The 25,513-nt window shown below is 38.2% G+C and overlaps 1 pseudogene; it reads right to left on the bottom strand.

The window, feature by feature from the left end:
• The window catches only part of LOC100432526 (transient receptor potential cation channel subfamily A member 1-like), a 57,412-nt pseudogene extending 39,389 nt beyond the window's left edge, over nt 1–18,023 (bottom strand).
• Nucleotides 18,024–25,513: the final 7,490 nt, after the last annotated feature.

Below are 25,513 nucleotides of genomic sequence, written 5' to 3' on the forward strand. Positions count from 1 at the left end.
CCTATTATGTAATCATATGATTTTTTTCAACTATAAATAGTAATAAAAATAAACCAGTAAATGGAATAGTTACCACTGAAATTAAATAGTCTGCCAGTTCACGGTGATCAAATAATGAAGCTCTGAAAAAACAGAATTATAAACATTATAATTAAAGTACTATTGATGTAAATACAAATGTATTTAATAAAGCTACTTATTCAGAAAGTGAATTTAACTAATCATAGAACTACATGATAGAATGTTAAAGAATTAGTAAGCTTTCAAAATATATAATTTGATTCTGATTAGGGTAGCATTTTCAAAGTAATAATAACAGGAAAACACCAAATACATCACAATATTTTCTTCCTTATCCTTTAGGAAACCTGTTTTCTCCTGTAAAATCACCATGAAGATGTTCTGAAGTGAGGAGTAACATCTGTCCCAAGACAGAAGAGGCAAAGAAATCGCTGGTACTGCTATGATCATGAGGAATAACAATAGCTACATGCAAGATATGTCTCAATTTCACCTGCGGGATTCAAAAAGTCCCTCTTTGGGACACTCCTCTTTGGCAAAAGTTAAATAGCAGCGTTAACTTTTCTGAGTTTTTATGAAGCCAAAAATAATTATGGAGAGGATAGAAAACATTTTGGTATCATCTCACAGCCAGTCATAAGGGTAATGTTAATTAAAAAAGCAAATAAAAGTTTTCAATCTACATTAAAGCGCCACCTTAAAACATGTTAATAATTTTTTTTTTTTTTTTTTTTGAGACGGGTCTCATTCTGTCGCCCACTTGAGATGGAGTCTCGCTCTGCTGCCCAGGCTGGAGTACAGTGGCGTGACCTCGGCTCACTGCAAGCTCCGCCTCGCGTGTTCACGCCATTCTCCTGCCTCAGCCTCCAGAGTAGCTGGGACTACAGGCACCTGCCACCACCCCTGGCTAATTTTTTTTTTTTTTTTTTTTTTGCATTTTTAGTAGAGACGGGGTTTCACAGTGTTAGCCATGATGGTCTCGATCTCCTGACCTCGTGATTCACCCACCTCGGCCTCCCAAAGTGCTGAGATTAGCAAATCTCATTTCTTTCCTTCAAGATTGTCTCAAGTATTCTTGGCCTTTTATATATGAATTTCAGAATCAGTTTGCTAATTTTCACCCAAAATATGACAAGAGGTTGCATTATATTTAAAATATATTAGTTATATTTAGTAATTTTAGGGAATAAATTATAACATTAAGTACCCAGTTACCTAAGATAATTTCATCTCATGCATATTAATATATTAAGGCTGTTTTCTGAAGATACACTTCAACAGTAACCAAATCATTGGGTTTCTAAATTGGCTACACATTGAAATCAAAGAGTTTTTTTTTTTAATTCCTGCCACTCATCCCAGATATTTTATATATTCAAGGTTATTAATTGGCACTGGGATTTTATGAGCTACCCACATGATTCCAATCTGCAACAGTTTGAGAATCTCTGGTCTAGAGGTTAGTCTATTGAGTTTTAATTTTATTTCAATGGCTCCTTTTTAACTTTTTTATTTTACTGTATCATTTTCATATCACCAATCCTAGATTCATATATGACAACCTGTTTTTACAATTCTATGTTGTCTTCATATACTTACTTTTACATAACTTATTAACCTCCCTTTAAATTTTTTAAGGTCTCATATATCTTTATCTCAAAATTCTCTTCAGATTCCCCTATTATTTCTTTCTTTTTTTTTTTGAGACGGAGTCTTGCTCTGTCGCCCAGGCTGGAGTGCAGTAAATTGGCTTTTTGTTGACTTTTTTTTTTATAAGTTTTCTTTTATGCTATACAATTTTAGTTTGCAAATTCATCCTAAGTGGGAGTTCCTTTCTCTTCACACATACCCTATCGTGGCTGGTGGTTTTGCAAATGCGTACATTCATTAGAAAGAGATCTTATATTGGTAGCTAGAGATTCTTTTTTTTTTTTTTTTTTTCTTTCTGAGGCAGAGTCTTGCTCTGTCGCCCAGGCTGGAGTGCAGTGGCGCGATCTCGGCTCACTGCAAGCTCTGCCTCCCGGGTTCACGCCATTCTCCTGCCTCAGCCTCCGGAGTAGCTGAGACTACAGGTGCCCGCCACCACGCCCTGCTAATTTTTTGTATTTTCAGTAGAAACGGGGTTTCACTGTGTTGGCCAGGATGGTCTTGATATCCTGACCTCGTGATCTGCTTTTTTTCTAAGAGATATTTAGATGGATAGATTTCCAGGTCTGGTTACCTATTGAAAATATATCAACTACTCTGACTGTGTGTGTGTGTGTGTGTGTGTGTCTGTGTGTGTGTGTAAGAGACGGAGAGACTGAAGGCTCAACTCAGAAAACTCTTTCACTCACATGGGGAGCATTTGGTACTTGTCTTTCCACAAGAATTGAATTTCCAGTCTACACTGCTTGTTTCCTATCCTAGCACCTAGTAAGCCTACAGTTCAATAAATTTTCCCTGATGTGTATTTCTGTCAAATGTCACAAATTTTTTAGCGTTTTTGGCAACTTGGTTATAATTTCCTAAAACTTTATCTTTTGAAACCATTTATGTATAATTGGGGGATTAGCAGAAGGGATTAGGTTGGGAAAGGTAAAATATCCATATGTATCTGCTCCATTATTGTCATTAAAAATGGAGATAAAATAAATATGAGAAATTGGAACAGATTAGAAAAGGCTTGGAAGACCTTGTTTGTAGACTTCTTTAGCATACAGAAAATTAATTTTGATCCTATATCCACTGAACTCGATTCAGAATATGCCATAGGAGATTTTATTCTGTGAAATTTCTTTAACATTATACTCCCATTCCCCAGGAACACAAGCAATTCCAGTTGATACACAGGGTCTTTGCTATTTTGTTCTTTTCTTTTAAACTACATAATCTTTGCTTCCATTAGTACTAACTGCTCTTTGCAATTTCTAATTTAACATGTGAAGACTAAAAGTCTGTATACAGAATGATAGGTAGAAAACTTGCCTGTGAAGCAGTCTGATGACTTTATTAGCTGCAGTAACAATATCCATGCCACCAGAATAGGATGATATCAACATTTTAATAATTTCAGTCTCTCCATGATTCACAGCAAAATGAAGGGCTGTGCACTTTGCCTTCTGTAAAGGGTTTTAATACTAGAACCAATATTTAAATCCCAATTTAAGAATATAACTTATATTCATCTGTGAGTTTTTTCATCCCAGGTCAATAAAATCAAGGAATATCTATTGCATTTCAGATGATTAATAGTGATCAGTTTTATCTGATCAGTTTCATCTGATCACCATTAATCATCTGAAATGTAATTGATATTCCTTAATTTTACAGACTTACGAAGAAGAGCATCCATACAAAATTTGTAGCTGACAAATGTGCTTCTTTCTAATAAAACAACTCTTGGCATATATTTCCACCATCATCATCTGGGTAACATTCTTTCCCCCAGGAACATGAGAACAATGTCTCATCCATTGCTGTAAGCACTCAGCGTATGAAATGACTTCAGAATCCATACCAAGAGTAGCAGCTCTTATTTCTATATTGAAGGGACTTAGGATTAGTGTCCAGAAGATACATGAAATTAATAACCAATCTTCTCTTCCTCTAGAAAGCACAGGCCTTTGCAGTGTCTTGGAGGGGAGCTTGTTGCCACCCAAAACCCAGATATTGAAGGGAAAAGGGCCCAAACTCTACACTTTGGTCAGAGATGCCTGGCATAAGGTCAGATCTCAAACACAGTCAGCATTTTCACAGACATATTTTTAGAAATTAGTTAAGTGGTCCTTAGTTTTAAAAATGATAACTCTTCCAAATAGAACTAAAACCAAAGACATTCATGATTGGGCTTTAATGTTCCTAGCTGAACATTATCATCTTCTGAGGGTAGGCCTTAACTTATGTAATGGCAATTGAACTAGATATCATCTTTTTTCTATCTGTATTTGTGTCTGCAATTGTTTTAGGGAGGTCTCAAAATTCTTTACATAGATCGAAACTTGGGGTATCCCCTTATTCTGCTTCTGCAGAATCAGAAGGAAATAATATCTATTTCTTGTGTGTATTTCAATGTAAATTAACCATAAAAGAACTATAAAGTATTTTATATGCTTTTGACAACTCTAAGATGAAAGTGTCATATAGAATATGAAGAGTTACCTCCACTAGGTCTATTTGTGCACCATTGTCCAGGCACATTTTGATCATTTCCAAGTCACCATTTTGCACAGCCAGATGGGGAGGGCTGGCTTTCCCATTACCCACAAAGTTGATATGAGACTGTCTGCTGTTCCCATGCTTTTCACCTTTAGAAGAAAATAGCATTCAACTTAACAAATATATAAAATAAATAATAGGGAGGGTTTTTTTATTTTTTAAAAAAAGGAAGGGCACTGAGACACATACAAGCCTGTGGTAAATTTGGTTAAATATTTTTCAAATTAATAGTACCTAACAGAGTAGACTTATTTATAGTGTACATATGGAAAAGCCCCTACTCACCAAACTTTAATATTATTTCCATGCATTCTTTGGAACCTGAAAGTACAGCCTGATGAATAGGAAAATATCCAAATGTATTTGATTTACATGGCTTAGCTCCTTTGTTAAGCTGGAAGAAAAGACAAAACTATAAATGACACCAGTTAAATGTCAAATCACAAATTACATTGTATGTCTATGTAAAAGTACATAGCGGGCTTCATATATTATAAAATCTAAGCATGAAAGTAATTTTGAACTAAGCAAAGATTCTGAAATAGGGACATTTTATATCTTCCGAAGAAGTAACAATGTAGACACAAAAATATAAATTTTGATACCCCAGCAAACTAAAGTCAACATATTTTTTAATGGAATTAATAAAAATTTTAAAGACATTATCATGACTTCTATACCCATTTTCAATTTCTTACGTGAATAAAATGACAATATTTCCCAGATGCTTTTCCTTCTATTTATGTAAAATTAATAAATGAATATGCCAGCACTCTTGTTAAGCCATGAAAATCAAGTATTTTCACTAATAATAGTTCTTCATTAAAAAGGCATTAGAAGAACTAAGTGTTATATTACATTGATAATCTGAGCCAATCATTTTAAACTACCATTTTCTATAGATCATTAACCTTCAGTTTTGTTTTAAGTACCTTTAATAAAAGAAAATATTTTGAGTAAACAGAAATGTGTGTAGAATCAAATACCACCTGTAATCTCAGCTTTTAGAGATAGTATTAGTTTAGTTTCTATAATATATATAATAGCCCAGAAATACATATATATAATATAGTCCAGAAATGGAAGATGTACTTTATAAAATCATATTATTGAAGAATATTGTTGGCCGGGCGCGTTGGCTCCTACCTGTAATCCCAGCACTTTGGGGGGCCGAGGTGAGTAGATCACCTGAGGTCAGGAGTTCGAGACCAGCCTGGCCAACATAGCGAAACCCCATCTCTAGTAAAAATACAAAAATTTGTGGTGGTATGCTTCTGTAGTCCCAGCTACTTGGGAGGCTAAGGCAGGAGAATCGCTTGAATCTGGGAGGTGGAGGTTGCAGTGAGCCGAGATGCGCCACTGCATTCTAGCCTGGGTGACAGAGTGAGACTCCATCTCAAAAAAATAATAATAATAAAAAGAATATTGTTAAGTAAAAGCTTTTTAAACAATATTGTCACACAGTATACACATAAAAATTAAATTGGCAAGGAAATCAGACTTTAAAAATATGTTGTTTTCTGTAGGACTTTCAACTTTACTATCTCTTTATACCAATTTTCCTTTGGTTAATTTAAGGTTCTTTTCCTAAATTCTTTGTTTGAGTGTTAGTTAATTTATTTTTATTCTCTTTATCATTTATTCTCTTTTTGGTCCAATCATGAGAGTGTAGAGTATTTACCTGTCTCTAAGTACATCTAGTAAAGGTGCTAAAACATATATGTATGGTACATTTAAACATTAGGCAAATATTTTTAAATTATTTTATTTCATTTTCTTACTCTCTGGGATGGTAAAGAGGCAAAATCTTGTGGTAAAAATAAAGATCCTGGTCGGGATAACATGCAAATGATTAAGGAATATTTGAAACAAGGCTATTTGCTGGGATTCTAACAGCACACTCAGATGGATCACTGCCAGAAGCAGGAGGAAGTCATGTAGACAAGCATCTCCATCGCCTCACTGGACCTCGTCAGGAAGCCTCGCCAGAGACAAAGCTGGCTCTACTCTCAGGCATGTGGCTAACAACCTTTGTCATTTCATCACTCAGGGCACTGTTTTTGGGAACACCTGGCAATAATTTCTTCAGGTCTTCAGGAGTGGCTGTTTCCTTTGGCTTTTATTTTATGGCCCAATAAGTCTGTAACTGATTATATTCATCTTTCCTTTGACAATTCAGAAGCTCAGAATCGAATGTGCAAACCATCTTTATAATATACAGGCCATTATACTTTGTATTTCGCATTCTAGCCTGACCACCAGCTTCATCTCAATCTTTCCTGCCTATATTTTCTTTTCACTTTGAATTTCTCATAGTTTTCATTACTGCTTTACTATTCGTCTTCTAAAAGCAATCTCAGATCCACTTAAGGCAGGGAGTGTGTATACAAAAACACATAGAACAACTTTTTTTTCTGACATAGTTTCTGTATTTTGTTTTTCTAAGGAGAAAAACTCAACAGCTTTTGTAAATAATAATAATCCATGTTGTATTCATGAAAAGATAAAGAAAGCAGAAAGATATGACAAATATGCAAACCAAAATCTGCAGTGCTTCACTATTATTTTTGGTGCGATCATCACAGCTGTGTTTCCATTTTCTCCTTCCAAATTAACATCAGTACTTCTATGCTCAAGCAAGACCTACACAAAAGTGGAGAATAGTTGTCAAAATTTTACAGATTTCCAAATAAAGTACTTGTCTTCCACTAGATTTTAAGTTCTCAGATGCCAAGGACCATGTCTATTTATCTTTTTTCATCCTTCTCCCACACAATCTGGCACAAAATTCTGCAAACTGTGGGTACTAAGTAAATTTCTCAAATAGATGAAATAATCGTGATTTCAATGTCACAATAATTAAGGTGATAATGAGCTGTGGCATTGTAAATACTAATTGTAGATATTAGTTATCATAGCTTCACTTAATACTTCCGACTAGCATTAGGTGAAGCTATGTTAACTAATATTTTCAGAAAAATAAATTTGTGGAGCCATTTAGAATGTGTTCACAGTGAAGGAGGAAGTCAGGAAGGGAAGAAGGAAGAAAGTAAGAGCAAGAGAGAGAAGGAGGGAGGAAGGAAGGCAGGAAAGGAATGGTTTTTTTCCCCCATCAGTCATTTTTCTTTTACTTAGATTGCAAGCATCCTAGGAAATGTCAATGGAAACTCTTTTCTCTTCAGTAAACAAAACAGAGTTTTGCATAACACTTTGGTAAGGCTTAACTCAATTAATTCAAACTTGGTCTGCAATGGAAACTTTCTCTACAATGTAAGAAATTAGCATCCTGGCCAAGCACGGTGTCTCATGCCTGTAATCTCAGCATTTTCGGAGGTGGAGGCAGGTGGATCACTTGGGGTCAGGAGTTTCAGACCGGCCTGGCCAACATGATGAAACCCCATCTCTACTAAAAATACAAAAATTAGCTGGGCTGGATGGCGCAAGCCTGTAGTCCCAGGTACTTGGGAGGCTGAGGCAGCAGAATTGCTTGAACCCGGGAGGCAGAGGTTGCAGTGAGCTGAGATCACGCCACCACACTCCACCCTGCGAGACAGTGCAAGAAAAAAAAAAGAAGAAAGAAAGAAAGAGAGAAAGAGAGAAAAAGAGAAAGAGAGAGAAAGAGGGAGAGAAAGAGGAAGGGAGGGAGGGAGAGAGGGAGGGAGGGAGGGAGGAAGGGAAGAAGGAAGGAAGGAAGGAAGGAAGGAAGGAAGGAAGGAAAGAAGGAAGGGAGAGAGAAAGAGAGAGAAGAAATTAGCATCCTGATAAATGGTCAAGTAATTTTTCTGATGGAATTTCACTGAAGACCTGTTACTGCCTCACCTGGTTGACGGCCAGCTGATTATTGCCCAAGTGTCTACAGATCTTTGACTAGTCTTTCTTTTATATTCAATGTAACAAAATTATCTCATCTAAATACCTTATCAAATCTTTAAATTGGCCTACTAGAGGCTTTTTCTCTTGCAGAAAGACTATGATAAACAATGGCATGTCCTTATAATTAAATAATGTTAAAAGAATTTATTAAATAAGCTGTTTCTCAAAAACATTGACTTCTTTAAAAAAGCATACAACCTTTTACCAGAGCCTCTTGTTAACAGAACATGCCCCATGTGAGTGTCAGTAAATGAATTAGGTTTACTAATTAGCTCTGCTCATAAATGAAAATTAAACTGAGATTTTAGTACATAAAAATATATGGGAAAATGATTGATGAATTAAGGGAAATGAGAACACAAGATTCCTTCCATGGACTTTAGGCACCTTTGCATTCTGTTCTTAAGAAGCTGTAGATTCATACGGAAAATAACCTATCAAAGAAGAGGCTTTTCTCTCTTTGCTGTCTTAGAATCATAGACCATAAATGTGTAGCATTAGGCTGTTATTACTGTACCACCAAAAGCACAATCTTTCAAAAAGCTGTGTTCAGTTATATGTGGCAGAGATCCCAGAGACAGCAACTAAACTGTGCACCTACTTCAAATTCAGTCATGACCAAGCAAGTCTGGAATGTTCGGAGGTGAGCCTTCCACAGGTCCCTTTGATGAGAATCTGGAAAGCCTCATGGAAGGGTCAAACAACTGGATACTTTGAAGTAAAGCCCCAAGGACTAAGGCCTGCAGGCCACTGAGACAAAAAACCACCTCCTAATCCCCAGGCCAATGTGTCCCAGGGAATATTATGCATACCATAAATCATTTGTGCAAGAACTTGAAGTGATGCGTGGATGACAGTTTTTTACTTTACAACCATTATAGGCAGCAGAGGAAGGTTTGAGGGAAGGTTAGTGGAGCAGCTTCTAAACTGGCAGGGGCTGGGTGGGTACAGGCTGGACCATGGGCATAACTGGGAGAGGCAGGTAGAGAGGATTGCTGTTTGCAAGCATGAGGGGAGGCATTCCAAAACACCTTCTCCTCCTTCTATTCCTGTCATCTCTGGTGAGCCAGAGGAGTCTGAAAATATTTTTAGACATAGTTGTGGTTGGTAAGACCAAGTAGGGGAGAGTCAATTTTACTTAGAACTCTATTTTTCTGCTTGTTCTGGTGTCATCAGGAAAATTTGTTTTATGTCCATCACTGAATTTATGAATCAGTTAGGAGCTTTGTTTTCTATTTCTATGTGATACCTATCTTTCTGAATTTGTTGGCCTGGAGATTTCTGCTTTCTAATAACAATAGTCTTTCAACAGTTATCTGTCTTCATATTCCCAAACTCCACTTTCAGAGCCAATATTAAATGAGTTAATAGGTGTTTGCTCTTAAAAAGAGCCTTCAGAGGGAGCACAGAGCTCCATGAGGAAATATGTGACATCTTTGTGGGAGTCCCTGCAGTCATTAGTGGCCCAACCCGGATGATATGGAAACAACAGTTGGCTCATGAATAATGCAGATATTTAATAAAACAACAAGAACAACAACAAAAACCAGCTTGTTTCCAGAGGACTTTCTACAACCTCTTCAGGGAGCCACCCTGACCTATCTCATAGGTACTGAGACTTCAGCTCGCCCCTTCTCAGTCAGCCAGAACTCCCATTTACACATTCATTCATCATTTGCCACCACAGTGCTGATGAATAAGAGATATTTGGATTAGCAAGACACAGCCCTCCTTCAAGGATAATTACCCAGTGGGCAAAAAAAGCACCTGAATATTTGATTCCAATATCATGTGTTAAGAATTTTGATAGAGCCATATACAAGGAACAGTAGGAAAGCAGAAAGTGGCTCCTCTAATACCCTTCATGCCAAACGTAAAGGAGCCAAGGTCTCAGAAGGCTGAGAGAAAAGGTTTTTGGGCTAAAGGGAGCCAGAAACTCATGCATCTCTTTGGCAATTTATAGAGAAGTTGGTTTTCTTGTGGCTTACCACAAATAGCCAAATCATCATTCGCAATAATATTTCTACAGGAAAATTTATTGTAAGTTCCAAATAGCCTACCTTAGAAATGAACTTCTGGAACATGATCCATTTGTAAACTCCATTCTTCATCAGTTAAGCATGTTTGTATTTTAGTGTGTCTGACAGACTTTGAGAGGTAGTTTTAAAGCCATGGCCTAATTCTTACCCTTTAGCAATTTTCTGGAATTTCCTCTACTTGATCAAGCTTATTCTTACACCTTGAAACAATAAGATGTCTCCCAATGGTATTGTCATGTCCTCGGCGAACTAATCTAACAGGCCATACACTCTAACTAAAACAGCAAATCATAATTATGTTTTCTGCTTTCATTGAGGCTCTCATTACCTTCTTCCTTTGTCATTAAATCAGTCAGGTAAAAGAGATAAAGCCTAAACTTGAAAACATAAAGATGAAAACAAAATTCCTTAGTCTTGCTGTTTTACTTGTGATGTGCCATTAGACAAGCTATTCAAATTCTTTTGGCACCTCAGCATACTCAGCTATGAAATGGGAATACTAGTATTTTATTAGATCTTACTTCATAGAGGGCTTATTTAGATGAGAATGTAATAAACGAACACGCACAAAGCTCTTTAAAAGTGCTTGGTAAATAAGAACTGTTCAATAAAGTTAGAACTAATCATCATTATCATCATTAGTTGGTGAGAAGTAGAGCAAATGTAATTATTACATATCATTTGACCTGGAAGCTCAGAAGGTGCTCATCCTGGTGCAGGCAGAGAGAGCTGGATCTGGGTACGAGCACCTGCGCCGCCGGTCAGGTCCTTTGGAGCCGGCCAATAGCCTTACCTTCATCACCTCATTGTTCATGCCCGGCACAGCTACGTGGAGGGGCATCATCATGTTGAAGTTTTGGAGGTTTGGGTTTGCTCCTCTGCTGAGAAGAAACTTAACGCTTTCAATTTGGTTTTCTTCTACAGCACAGTGCAGAGGGCTATTCCATAATCATCCATAATCATTGCATTCAGCACTAGAAAAAGAAACCAAAATATGGATTAGATTTTGCTCAACACCTCTTGAGTGCCTATCCACTGCAAAACTCAGTGCCAAGTGCAACTGAAATCAGCTGCATCTTTTCTATGGAAACTAAAAACACAGCTTCAATTCTCATGAAACATTTAATGGGCACCTAATGGGAATATATAGAAGCATGGCACTGACTTTATCAATTGAGTTAAATTTCTATCCGTAGCAGTCATAAGAAAAAGATCCTCCAATTGCTACATATTTTTATCTATATGAGTTTGGGTATTGTGATAAAATATTGAGATTATATAAAAGAAAGAACTATATACTGGGCACTCTACTAAGTTCACGTGACCATTATTTCTTTCAAGCCCCAACAGCCTGCTAGGCATCACCATGACAAATGTTCAGGAGGATGTTGAGGTCCAGAGAGGTTAAAAGTCTTGCCAACATCACAGAGCCAGTAAGGAGGTATGGTTACCATGCCTCTCTGAACCTCAGCTTTCTCATATTCAAAATTTGTAAAAAAAAAAAAACAACAAAACATATATTCATATGCCTACACAGACAGAGAGAGAGAGAGACACCTTGCAATGTTGCAGTGTTATTGGGACAATAATATTAAACCGTGTCTTTAAAGATCACAGCAGAGTGCCTGGCCTGTAGGAATGGCTCCGAAAATGTTAATAAGAAAAAAGACACATCACTAATAAACCACAAGACTAGAATTCGAGCTTGAGTCCCTGATGCCACACCTGGTTTCCACATATTTCTACAATACGATATATGGCACTATTTATCCTGTGAGCTCAGCATACAAGTAATAGGTCCTTTCATCCTGCAAAGTCCTATAGCCATTCTAAATGGACATGGCCATCTGCTTTATCAACCTTGTAAATTAGTGGCAATGTATCTTTATATCCAGAAAAGGAGAAAAAGCATTGTCTCATAAATATGATTTGAGGACCATCTATGGTACTTGGAACCATATAGCCACGTTTTCTGTTTCTCTCCTTTTTAAAATATATCTCTCCACTATTTCCTTTCATTCATCTAAGTGCTTCATTCTAAACAACACACACATTCACGGACACACACACACATCTCTTGACTGTTCCGTCTGATCAAGAAGAATCACTCCATTCATCATTCCATTTGGCACAACACTTAAACAGGGATCTATATTTACAAAATCCCATTCACTAATTAAATAACTTGAATTTCGCTTTTATCCTCATCACTTTTCAGAAATCATTTCTACAGAGGTCACTGGGGCCTTCTAATGTAGGAGCTTTATTGTGACCTCCTTCCTGCTTGATCTCTTTGTAGCAAGAGCTCCTTCCAACTCTTCTGTCCCAGTAACTTCTCCCGTGGCTTTAATATCATCAATTTTTATCCACCACTATCTTCATCTTTTTCTGGCTTTTCCTCTGCCATCTGTCTCTTGATGTTTGTACTCTACTCTTAGCTACCTTAACTAGCAATTTTGTGACCCCCTAAAGTATTTTCATGCATTTCCACTGTCTCATCGACTTCCTACGCAATCATGCTCCTGTAGGGCAGCCCCTTTCATTCTACATTTCTGGATATTTCCAGATATTGTAGAAGATTATAGATATTGCCTGCTGGATATTTCCAAGTGGATGTCCCCTGGGCCTTTAAAACTCACCGTGACCAAATCTCACACCTTCACACTCACTTACTTTCTGTTTTCTCATATTCCTCCTTTTGGGGGATGTTTATATTATTAGCCTAATCTCCTAAATTTAAGAATTTCAAAGTCAGTTCCAACTCCCTGCCCCTTTCTCTTCCCATTTACTCTGCTGTTAAGCACTGTTGACTTTACATGCTAATATCTCTTCAACCTCTCCCTGTCTCCTTATTGTAGCCTCACAACCCTGGTGAACTCCTATCCTCTGTTTACTACCAAAATAGCTTTTTAGCTTGGTTTCCACTTCTAATCCATCTTCCACAATATTGACGGAATTATCTTATATAGTGAAGGTCTTATCACACCACCTCACTGCCTCCATCTCTGTGGCATCCACCTCCCTCATTGCCTGCAGTTGAACTGCTTAAACAAGGCAGAGTGTACAAGGCTGGCATCTGGAAAACATCACTGTGGGGGGATGTTACACCTTCTTGAAGTGTCCATTTTCTTCAATGATAATAATTTAGGTGTAGAATAACCTCAATGGAAATAGTACAGAAGAGTACATAAATATATATGCATTTTTACAATTTATCTAAAAATTCAAATAAAGTCTGTGCTTATTGTGGGGTGTCCTAGATCTCTGCACTATGCTTTGCAATATTTCAGTAGAAGAAGTTGAGGAGTGCTGGTGTGTAGGAAAACCCAGATTTCTAAGTGAAATATACAGGTTCTTTATAATTGAAACTAATTACCCTTAAGCATCACTTTATTCCACCTTCCCAGTGAACTGAATGGGATAAAAGATTTCTAGAAGACGCATTGTAATGTTTTGTTACCTCCAGGAAGGAAATCTTCAGGGAACATCTCCATCTACTTGAATTGACCTTTTCCTACAGCATATTGCGAAGGGAAGGCGTTCATGTCATCACAATTGTTTAATATCTTTTGTTTCTTAAAGTTTTGTAATCCATATGCACTTCCTTCAAACTCCTCCTAGAGGTATTTAAACACCATTACAACAAACAAGCATATGCAAAACTTATGACTATAAAGTTAATCATTTTATATTCTTAAATAATTTATTATCCAAAACTCTTTATCATGCTTATAATAAAGTAAAAGTTTTTCTTGAAATACACAAAATGTTTACAGATACAAAGAAGGTATGAAAAAATGCCCCCAAATTGTTCAGTATATGAAATAAATGTTTTTATTTTTTGACCATAAACTCATATATGCTTAGAAATAAAGGCCTTCTTCTTTGTTGCCAAGGAAATGCAGAAATCTTCCCCAAACAAATGAATCAGATACTTACTTTAATTCAACCATTGACCATAACTAGTCACATATGCCGCATGATAATATATGTGTTCAAACTCTAGTTTGTTATTTTAAGGATAACTAGAGCATTTCTCACTACTGAAAAAAAAAGCTATCAAAAAATGATGTATTAAAGTATTTAATGTATCTTAATATAGCTAAGAAATGATTTAGGATATGAGGACTTATTCAGTAAATGTCAAATTGGAATAAATAAAATTTAAATTCTTAAATTTTTGAACTTTGGATTTTGCTTCTAGAATCACAAAATAGTACTTAACAAATCACTCTTCTATAGTAGTCTCTTAAACTGAGATATGTTACTTTTTAACCAAAAAAAAAAAAAAAAAAGAATTCTATATAAGCTACATATGGCTTTAGTGACTATAGGATATGACAATGAGCATCCAACCACTTTCAAATTTACACATATTCAGTAATAAATTTAAAATGGGATTATTGTAGAAATAGGGTATTCTCATATCTCATGCTATCAAAGAAAATGTTGATCTAAATCTATTTGGAAGCATTCTGGCACTTGAATTTGATATGCTATTTGGGTAATAAAGAGTTTGTGCTGCCTACTCCCTAGTGCCAGAATGTGCAGTTTGGGATGTCTGTTCAGCGATGTGCTGTCAATGCAAACCCAATTCCACACTCTTTAGAGGGAGTACTAGGTTCAGATGCTCACAAGGCACTATTGAATTCACAGTGACAAAACAGCATCTAAATACTTTACATGAGTATATCAGATGTACTAGATCTTCTCAATCAGTACCTGACGTATTGTCAGACTTTGAAAAGATTTTTTAAAGTTCTGAAAGTAAGCCAAGGATGTCATTTAGACAAGTTATATATTCACTTAATGTAGTTTCATATTGTCACAGAGTCACTTCAGATTCCTTATGATTCAGAACTATGTGATTAGATTCAGAACATAATAGACTAGATCACTTTTAGATAAGTTAATTCTAACTAAACCCTTTAAAACAGCGACATCAAATACATCTGTTTTAGGTTGCTTTAATGAAATATGTATAAGTAGCAACGTGGCCAAAAGGTTGGAAACTAAGGTGAGAGATAACAATTGGAAGAACAAATGCTAAAGTATTCACTATCCTGAAAGAAAATAATTGGAAAAGGCTAAAAGCATCAGTCCAATGGTTCTTTTTCCACATTTCTCAACTTGTAAGTTTTCTGTGATCCTTCAGTTTTGTTAGTGTTCCTGAGATACTGTGTATGTGCTGGAGAAAATATGTTATACAGCTTTTCTTTTAAATTAGGAAACCACCAAAAACCCTCTAGAGTTCAAAAAACTCTTCACAGTATTATATGTTTCTTTGTAAAGAGTACAACCACTGAGATTTTTACAAGATGATCTGAAAGTACCACAGTTAATGAACTAAAATATATAAATCCCTCAATCTACAAACTCAAATAAAAAAATTAAAAAGCCTTAAATAATGTAAGTAGTTCTACTTAGGCATTAAATCTAAATAAGGACAATTAGAAACATGAAAAAAAATAATTTTGAGACTTGGTGCTGAGAAATCCCTCAGCAAATATCTCTAGAAAATGAAACCACAGGCCAGGCATGGTGGCTCATGCCTGTAATCCCAGCACTTTGGGAGGCTGAGGCGGGCGGATCATGAGGTCAAGAGATTGAGACCATCCTGGCCAACATGATGAAATCCCTTCTCTACTAAAAATACAAAAATTAGCTGGGCATAGTGGTGTGCACCTGTAGTCCCAGCTACACAGGAGGCTGAGGCAAGAGAATTGCTTGAACCTGGGACACGGAGGTTGCAGTGAGCCGAGATCATGCCACTGCAGTCCAGCCTGGCAACAGAGCTAGAATCTGTCTCAAAAATAATAATAATAATAAAGAAAATAAATAAATAAATAAATAAAACCACATGGGTGATATTAGAAATTTAAAATGTCTTCCAGTCCCATATTAATTGTAAAGATACTATCCTGGAGGGTGAAATCCATTCATGACTCAGTTCTCTGGAGTAAGCCAAAAGGCCACAGTTACCTTGCTAATATTAAGAAGGACAAAAAATGTCTGTGGTCAAGGTGGATATGCCAACAGACTCACCTTGGGAGGCCTGGCTACTTGGTGTGTGTGATTTACTATACATGCCTGATTCACACACACAGCTGGCAACAGTGCCAATTTGTGCAACCTATTTAGAGAGCAATTTGGCAATTGCTACCAAACTTAAGGCTGTATGTACCTCTTGACCCTGCTGGACTTTAACATACAGACAGTCCCCCAAAAGTACCAATGGACAGACAGACAGAGAAGCCACGTCTACACTCACAGACACACTCAGTCAGGTGTATAACAGCAAAACAAAGCAAACATAAAACAGCCTGAGTGTCCATCAGTGCAAGACTGGTTAAATAAATCATGATCTATTCATACAGTGGGATGTTATGAAGCTGGTAAAAACAGGTAAATTTCCAAGTACTGATTTAAAATGTATTCCAAAATATATTTTGTAAGTAAATCAAAGTGGAAATCTGTGAGTTCATACTTTTGCAAATAAAAAAAGATCCATTAACATGTGCGTTTTTGTGTAAGCATTTTTTTTTAACCTGGAAAATACGTAAGAAACTGTTAACATGATTCCACTGTTGAAAGAGATTTGTGATGAGGGTTTGGAGAGTCTTTTTAATGTTGTCTCAACATTTTAAATGAGCCCCTTTCTCCTGTTGACAATCTCATGAAATCCATTGGTGGACTCTGAGCACCCAACAGCCTCTATCCCTTAGACTACGCCATCAGGTAGTAGCTAGTGCTGCCTTTAGGTCCCGAGTGCTGCATAAGAAACAAGTACGGGCGGTTGGTGGGAAAGGGCTGATACTGGAATGGTGGAATGTGGGACACATATGTGTCAATTCAGTTTCCTTAGATCAGTGTGGAGGGTTAATTGAAAACCAGGACCATAAACTTTCAGAACTTTGTATTACGCAGAGGGATCTGTGAAACTAGTCAATTTGTTTCATTAAACAAATATTTTAAAATTAAAAAAAAAAAAAAAAAGAAACAAGTACCTATCCTAGAGCCTCAGGCCACTCAACCATCTTCAAAAGTCACCTCCTCCACAGCATTTCCTGACGTCCCCACCCCCTGAAGAAGGAATTCGCCAGTTCTGCCTCCGTTTTACAGGGGACGTTTTCTCTGGTTTCTCTGTTTCACTCTGTTAGACCAGAAGCCTTCTCAACTCCCAAAACTCTTAAATAGCTATCCGATGACAATCAGACACAGCCTTTCGGCTATTTGATTCTAAACAAAATCTACAAAAAAGTTCAAGTGAAACGACACCCATTCCAAATTGCCCTGATTTTAGGCAGCTGCCCGAGCTTGTGCCAAATGATACAGATACTTTTGGAGTAGGTTTCCCTGGACTACAGTTGTCCAGGAGCAAGAATAGATTGGGCAAACAAGCAAACCAAATAGATAAAGCAGGCGCTGCGTGGGCGCGTCATTAGCGGGGTCTCCTCTTGGACTGTGAACACACCCCAAAGCTTGCAACCCCCTGGCCACTCCAAACTTTCTCCAAACCAAGGGCTGCCCGCAAGGAAACCTCGAGCCGTCCCGCGGCTGGACTTCAGAACCCGTCCCGACCCGTGAACCCCCAGGGTACCTTAAGCTGTTCCTTGCAGGCCTCCGTGTCGTCCCGCACATCCTCATAGACAACGCCCTGGGGGTCCTTCTTTTCTCCAGGGCGCCACATCTTCCTCGGGCTGCGCTTCATTGACCCACCCCGGATGCCATCTGGTGCGTCTGCTCCCCACGCGCGCAGGCACCTGGGGCGAGAGAGCGCTGTCAGCCTGCCAGGCGCTGGGGTCCGCGCGAGCCCGAGCTCTTCCGCACTGCAGCTCACAGGCAGCGAAAATCTCGCTCCGCGCTGCAGCTCACAGGCAGCGAAAATCTCGTTCCGCGGGAGCGCTGGAGAACTTCTGAAAGGAGTTCTCAGGCCCGCGCTACTTATAGTGCAGGAAGCAGGCGGGGCATGAAGAGGAGGTAGAAACAGACCTCCCTAGCAAAGAGGGCGGCGGCGCAGCTTCTGCCGGGGACTCGTCCCTTCAGGGACAAAGTGACTCCCCCGTCCCACTGTCCTGCAGCTGCAGCAGCGCACTCCCAGAGTCAAGCGTGTCAGGTCGGTGTGGATGCAGCGAATTTGTTGTAATCTACACCCTAAGAGCCCCTTGCCTCGCCCTGCCCCCCCAACCGTGTGTGTGTGTGTGTAAAGAGAGAGGACGAGAGAATGACAAGGTACATTGGAAAGTTTTTTTAGTTTTCAGGATTTTTTTCCAACTAAAATTCTATGGACCTGTGTTTCCCTCCATGTGCAACTACTTCTGGGGGCCTCTTTGGTATGGAAATAAGGTTTTTAGCAAAACTTCTCATTCCAAACATTTGGGAGAATAGCTAAACCCTAGCACTGGTTTGAGGGACCAAATTAAGTCCTCATGAATCTCAGGTCCCATTTCCTGTGGATAATAATATTGATCCCCGTCATGCTTTGGTGTTTAAGGGTGGTTAATAAAAAGGTTAGGTTAAAGGTAAACCACTGCTGACTGGTGTGTTTGTTTGCCCCCAGCTTTCTTTGAGAGACTTATCTTCATAGGTCTGCTCTGCATAGGTGTCAATTGTGTAGAATAAAAGGTGTTCCCTCTCAATCGAAGAGGCTGGTTCTACGTTTATGTACAGACAAGGGAGCCTCTGAAACTGTTGACAGTAAGTTCAAGTTTACAAGGCTAGAAAGCAAGAAACCTTCTTTCCAAGGCTGATTATACTTTGCACAGGACAGAAGGTAGCTTTGACAGTCTTCTGCTTTGACAGACTGTGCTTCCTGAAGGCCCTGGATTGTCATATTCACCTGCTCATCTCCAGCACCTAACAGAAGATCCCTGTGGATCCAGGACCTGGCATAGGTGCACTCAGTAATGGTTTGTGGACTGTCTGACCTAGGGGCTATGATGGGCTGAGCTTAGGGCTAGGCAGAGTGGACATGATGATGTTGAGGAACCATGAAAGGTCCCCCCAAATCTTCCAATGGATATGGCAGGTTACCATCAATTCCACCCCTGCAGTGGAATTCCTTGGAAGGATAATATTGAACTTAACCACATCATGAGTCCATGAGTATGGTTTGCTGGAAGATACAGGTGTTCAACTTCACCCTCGCACACTTCTTCCACCAGCGTCTTTGTTCAGGGTGTACAGAATAGGAATCAGTTGCACAGCTTGCTCTGATTTAGTTGAAGGAGGTAATGCATTTGGAGAAACCAATAAAGAAAAGAATCAGAGGGATGGGTAAAGAGAATAACTCTCCTTGAGTCACTGCTGTCTACCTGATATTTTCCATACACCAGGTTCGTGTTTTAAAATGGAAATACCTCATAGGAATATGACGACTTTTTATTCTTTATCATTGATTACTTTGATCAATTGCTTTTCTCACAACACTTAGCTGAAAAGGGTCACTAAGGCAAAAAGGGAATAAAGAGGATGTTCAAAGTGGTCATTTTGGAAGCTGGGGCAGAAGGCATGTCATCAGATGGCTCTGTTGGCCCTTACAGACAGGGGAGGGAGGCGGTGCAGGGAACTACAGCAATGGAGGGTGGAGGGGAATGCTGGGAGAAAAGTGGCTCCAGGTCAACAGCACCCCTTGTTTGTGACATCCCCTGGGGTCAGCTGCCAGCACAGAATGATGCTTTCTGCATTCTTGCTTCTGTACCCCATTGACATCCCCAAAGCATGTATTCTTTTAAATTTGTCTTCTCCAGCTTTAACACTGAAAAATATAGATGGTTAGTATTATAGAACTGAATGTTTTCCTGATTTCTGCTTATAAAAGCAGAGATTAAATGTTAGTTTAATTTTTAAAAAATATTTTGGGGCTCTTGTTCATTTTAGGCACTTTTCAGGCAGTGTCTTTCTAAGACCTCTCAGGAATTCTCATGACTGTTTCTTCTTAATTATTAAATTATTTCCTACCCATCAAAAATACGTATTTCATGGGCAGGCAGGGAAGCTTCCTTTTTAAATTAACTGCCAATCTTGGTCTTAGAATGTATAATGTAGACAGGAACAACATGGTATCTAGCTGTTTACAAGCAGGATCTGATTTTTGAAATTTAATTATTAATGAATAGCAATAAAGTACAATCTTTTTATGTCAATTATACTTTTAAAATAATGATAATGATAAGAGGAAAGGACCCTTCATAGAAATTTCCTGAAAATAATTTTTATTATCAAACTACAATTTGATATTACACAAGACCTTATTCAAGAAAATAAAAAGTAATAATAATAAATGATTTTATTTAAATTCTCAGGGAAAATATAGTTATATGCATATATTGTTTAGTAACATTTTATGGAAAAAATCTAAATTACCAAAAATTCTCCTTAATTATTTTGTTCCTTAAATTAAAAAATGTTTTTGTTTATAAATTAATTACATAAATATTTATTTTTAATGTCACTAATCCAGATATGTTTTTAATACCTGGAACTGAAAGTAAAACCTCTTGGTTCTCTTAAGTGCCTTAACCAATAAAATAATGAAAAGGGGCCCAATAAACATACCAAGGAAGAGAAAATAACATCTTGAAAAGAAACATAAAATGCACCCATGGAAAGTGCAAAGTTTGATGGTTTTTAATAAATGTATACAATTATCTCCACAATCCAGCTTTATAGTATTTCCAACAATCCAAAAAGTTGGCTTAAACCCAAATGCAGTCATTCCCTCCCTGACCCAGACCCCTAGGCAACCTTCAATCTGTCTTTTTAGCATAGTTTCTGTCTGTATAGTTTAGCCTTTTCCTAGAAATTTCAGATACATGGAATCATACACTATTTAATCTTTAGTATCTGGCTTCTTTTGCTTAGCATAATGCACTTGAAATTAACCCATATTGTATTGTGTGTCAGTAGTTTCTTCCTTTTCATTGCTCAGTAGTATTTTATTGTATGGATATACTATATTTTCTTTATCCATTTACCAGTTATTGGACATTTAAAATATTTCCAGTTTGGGTCTATTATAAATAATGCTGCTATGAACATTTTCATACAAATCTGTGGACATACATTTTTATTTCTCTTGTTTAAATAGATACCCAGTAGTGGACTTGCTGAGTCATGGATAAGTATGTTTTTAGCTTTGTATAAAACTTCCAAATTGCCTTCCAAAGTGGATGTACCTTTTTATATGGCCTCCAGCAGTGTGTGAGGATTCTACTTCTCCACAGCCTCACAAAACTTACCATTATTAATCTTTTTTATTATAGTCATTTTAGTGGTATATACCATTGAGACTTTAATTAGCATTTCCATAGTGGCTGATGATATTGTCCATGTTATCATGTTCTTATTAACCATTCGCATATTTTCTTGATGAAATGTTTGTTAAATTATTTTGCCTGTTTTTAAATTGGATTGTCTTCTTACTATTGAGTTGTAAGAGTTCTTTATTCTAAATACAACTCTTTAATCAGATGAATAATTTGCAAATATTATTTCAGAATCTGTTACTTTATTTTCTTAATAGTACTTTTTGAAAAGCAGAACTTTTAATTTTGATAAAACTCTAATTTGTTAATTTTCTATATTGTGTTTTAGGTGCCATATATAGAAACTTTTGCCTATGCAGGATTAAAAAGCTTCTCTTCAATGTTTTCTTCTGGAAGTGTTAGCTCCTAACTAGATCAATTTTGAGTTAATTTTTGTGTAGGGTGTGGGGTAGAGGTCTAAGTTCATTTTTATTACATACAGATATACAACTATTAATAGTTGTTTTAAAAAACTACACATCCCACATAGAATTGCCTTGGAAACATTGTCAAAAATCAATTGGAGATGGATATATATATATATATATATACACATATATATATATATAATATATGTTTATTTGTTTCTAGACCCCTATCCTCTGCTATTGATCAATATCCCTATATTTAAGCCAATACCATATGGTCTTGACTTATATATTCAGATTATTAATCCCTTGTCAGATGAATAGTATGATGGTTAATATTGGGTGTCTACTTGACTAGATTGAAGGATGCCTTGATGGCTGATGAAGCATTATTTCTGGGTGTGTCTGTTGCATTGAGTCTATAGGTCCATTTGGTGAGAAGGGTCATTTTTAAAATATTGAGTCTTCTGATCCATATATGGCATATTTTCGATTTATATAGATCTATCTTGATTCTCTTGTCAGTTTTGTAGTTTTCCATGTACAGTTCATGCGTATTTTTGTTAAATGTATTCCTAAGTGTTTTATTAGTTTTAAGCTATTTTAAATGGAATTGTTTTTTGTTTGTTTTTGTTTTGTTTTGTTTTGCTTTGAGATGGAGTCTTGTTCTGTCACCCAGGCTGGAGTGCAGTGGCAGATCTTGGCTCGCTGCAACCTCCGCCTCCCGGGTTCAAGTGATTCTTCTGCCTCAGCCTCCCAAGTAGCTGGGACTACAGACACGCACCACCATGCTTGGCTAATTTTTGTAATTTTAGTAGAGACGGGGTTTCACCATATTGGTCAGGCTGGTCTTGAACTCCTGACCTTATGATCCACCCACCTTGGCCTCCCAAAGTGCTGGGATATAGGCATGCGTGACCGCACCCAGCTGGAATGGTTTTCTTAATTTTACTATCAGATGATTTGTTGTTTATAGAAATACAATTGAATTTTCATATTGATCTTGTTTCCTACAATGTGACTAATCTTGCTCATTAATTCTACTAGTTTTTTAGGAGATTTTTTAGAAACTTAAACATAGGGGCAGGGCCAAGATGGCCAATTAGAGCAGTGGTGACTGGAGGCTCCCACTGAGAACAAAAACTGTGTGCAAATCCTGCACCAGCAGGAGAGTCCAGTATCCAGGACTCTCACCAGGACTAAGTGGTTGGCATGACTTATGGAGAGCAAGGAAAAGCAGGGTGGTGCATAGACCCACCTGCGAGCCACACAGGGTAAAAGGAGCCCCTAGCCCCACCCAAGGCAGGTGATGAGTGAGCGTACTGCCCTGCCTGGGAAACCATATTTTTCCACAGATCTGTGCAACCTACAGATAAGAAGATCTCACTTGTGAGCCCACACCACCAGGGCCTTGAGTCTCAATCACAGGGCCACACAGATTCTCAACAGCCACTTGGCTGGAATCTGCCTGAGACTACTGAGTTCCTGGGGAGAGGGGTGGCCATCATCACTATGGCTGCCTGCTGTCTAAGCCATCTGAGCTCCCATGGGGAGGGGTGGCAGCCATCACTGTGGCTTTAGGCTGCCATTTTTTCCCTGGTGGTGCCAGGGAGATTGGGTGGCTTGGTCCAAAGAGGTATTCCCCACCGTGCAGCACGCAGGCTGTGACAGACCATAACCAGACTGCCTCTTTAGGCCAGACTCTGACCCATCCCTCCTCACTGGGCAGGGCCTCCTTGTGGGAACTCCAGCAACTCCAGCCAGGGGCTTAGGGACTGAACTCTGATCTCCCTGGGCCAGAGCTCCTAGAGAGAGGAGTGGCTGTGGTCTCCACAGACCAGAAGACTTAGTTTTTCTCCTTGAGAGCTCTGAGGAATCCAAGCAGCCCAGATGAGTGGGTTTCCCCTTTACACAGCACACCCTCTTCACCAAGGGACAGTCCAAATGCTTTGCTAAATAGGTCCTGGATCCTGGCCCCCCTAACTGGGTGAGACCTTCAACAGGGGTCACCAGACACCTTATACAAGAGTGTTTCTACTGGCATCTGTTTTGTGACCCTTGAGGTCAGAGATCCCAGAAGAAGGAGCAGGCACCCGTCTTTGCTGTTATGCAGCCTCCTCAGGTGACATCTCCAGGTGCAGGGGGTACCCAGATAAATAGGGCCTGAAGAGAGTGCCCAGCAAACCACAGCAGCCCTACTGAAGAGGGACCTGACTACTGAAAGAAAAACAAACAGAAAGCAACAACAACAGCATCAACAAAAAAGTCACCACCCAAACCTCATCAAAAGGTCATCAGCCTCAAAGATCAAAACTGGACAAACTCATGAAGATGAGAGAGAAACAATGAAAAAAATGCTGAAAACTCAAAAGGCTGGAATGCCTCTTCTCCTCCAAATGATCGCAACACCTCTCCAGCAAGGGCACAGAACTGGACAGAGGATGAGATGGTCAAACTGACAGAAGTAGGCTTCAGAAGGTAAGTAATAAAAAAAACTTCACCGAGTTAAAAAAAGTGTGTTCTAACCTAATGCAAAGAAGCTAAGAACCATGATAAAAGCCTACAGGAGCTGCTAACTAGAATAACTAGTTTAGAGAAGAACATAAATTACCTGATGGAACTGAAAAACACAGCAGGAGAACTTAGTGATGCAAACACAAGTATCAGTAGCTGAATTGATCAAGTGGAAGAAAGGATATCAGAGCTTGAAAACTATCTTGCTGAAATCAGGCAGACAGACAAGATTAGAAAAACAAAGAGTGAAAAAGAACAAGCAAAATTTCTAACTATGGGACTGTATAAAAAGAACAAACCTACAAATGATTGGGGTACCTGAAAGAGACAGGGAGAATGGAACCAAGTTGGAAAACACCTTTGAGGATATCATCCAGGCAAACTATCCCTACCTAGCAAGACAGGACAACATTCAAATTCAGGAAATACAGATAACCCCAGTAAGATACTCCATGAGATGATCAACTTTAAGAAACATAATTATCAGATTCTCCAAGGATGAAATGAAAAAAAAAGTATTAAGAATAGCAAGAGAATACCCAGGTCACATACAACAGGAAGCACATCAGACTAACAGTGCACCTCTCAGCAGAAACCCTACAAGCCAGAAGAGAGTGGAGGAAAATATCCAACATGCTTAAAGAAAAGAATTTTCATCCCAGAATTTCATATCTGACCAAACTAAGCTTCATAAGTGAAGAAGAAATAGAAATAAAATCCTTTTCAGACAAGCAAATGCTGAGGAAATCCATCACCATCAGGTCTGCCATGCAAGAACTCCTGAATGAACCACTAAATATGGAAGAAAAAAAAGAAAAAACATTATCAGCCACTGCAAAAACACATTGAAGCACAAAGACCAACAACACTATGAAGAAACTGCAACAACTAGTCTGCAAAATAACCAGCCAGCATCATAATGACAGGATCAAATTCACACATAACAATATTAACCTTAAATGTAAATGGGCTAAATGCCCCAACTAAAAGACATAGACTGGCAAATTGGATAAAGAGTCAAGATCCATCAGTGTGCTGTATGCAAGAGACCCATCTCATATGCAAAGACAAACATAGGCTCAAAATAAACGAATGGAGGAATATTTACCAAGCAAATGGAAAGCAGAAAAAAGCAGAGGTTGCAATCTTAGTTTCTGACAAAACAGAGTTTAAACCAACTTAGATCAAAAAGACA

Source organism: Pongo abelii, chromosome 7 (assembly GCF_028885655.2).
Source record: "Pongo abelii isolate AG06213 chromosome 7, NHGRI_mPonAbe1-v2.0_pri, whole genome shotgun sequence".
In the NCBI taxonomy this organism is placed as follows: Eukaryota; Metazoa; Chordata; class Mammalia; order Primates; family Hominidae; genus Pongo; species Pongo abelii.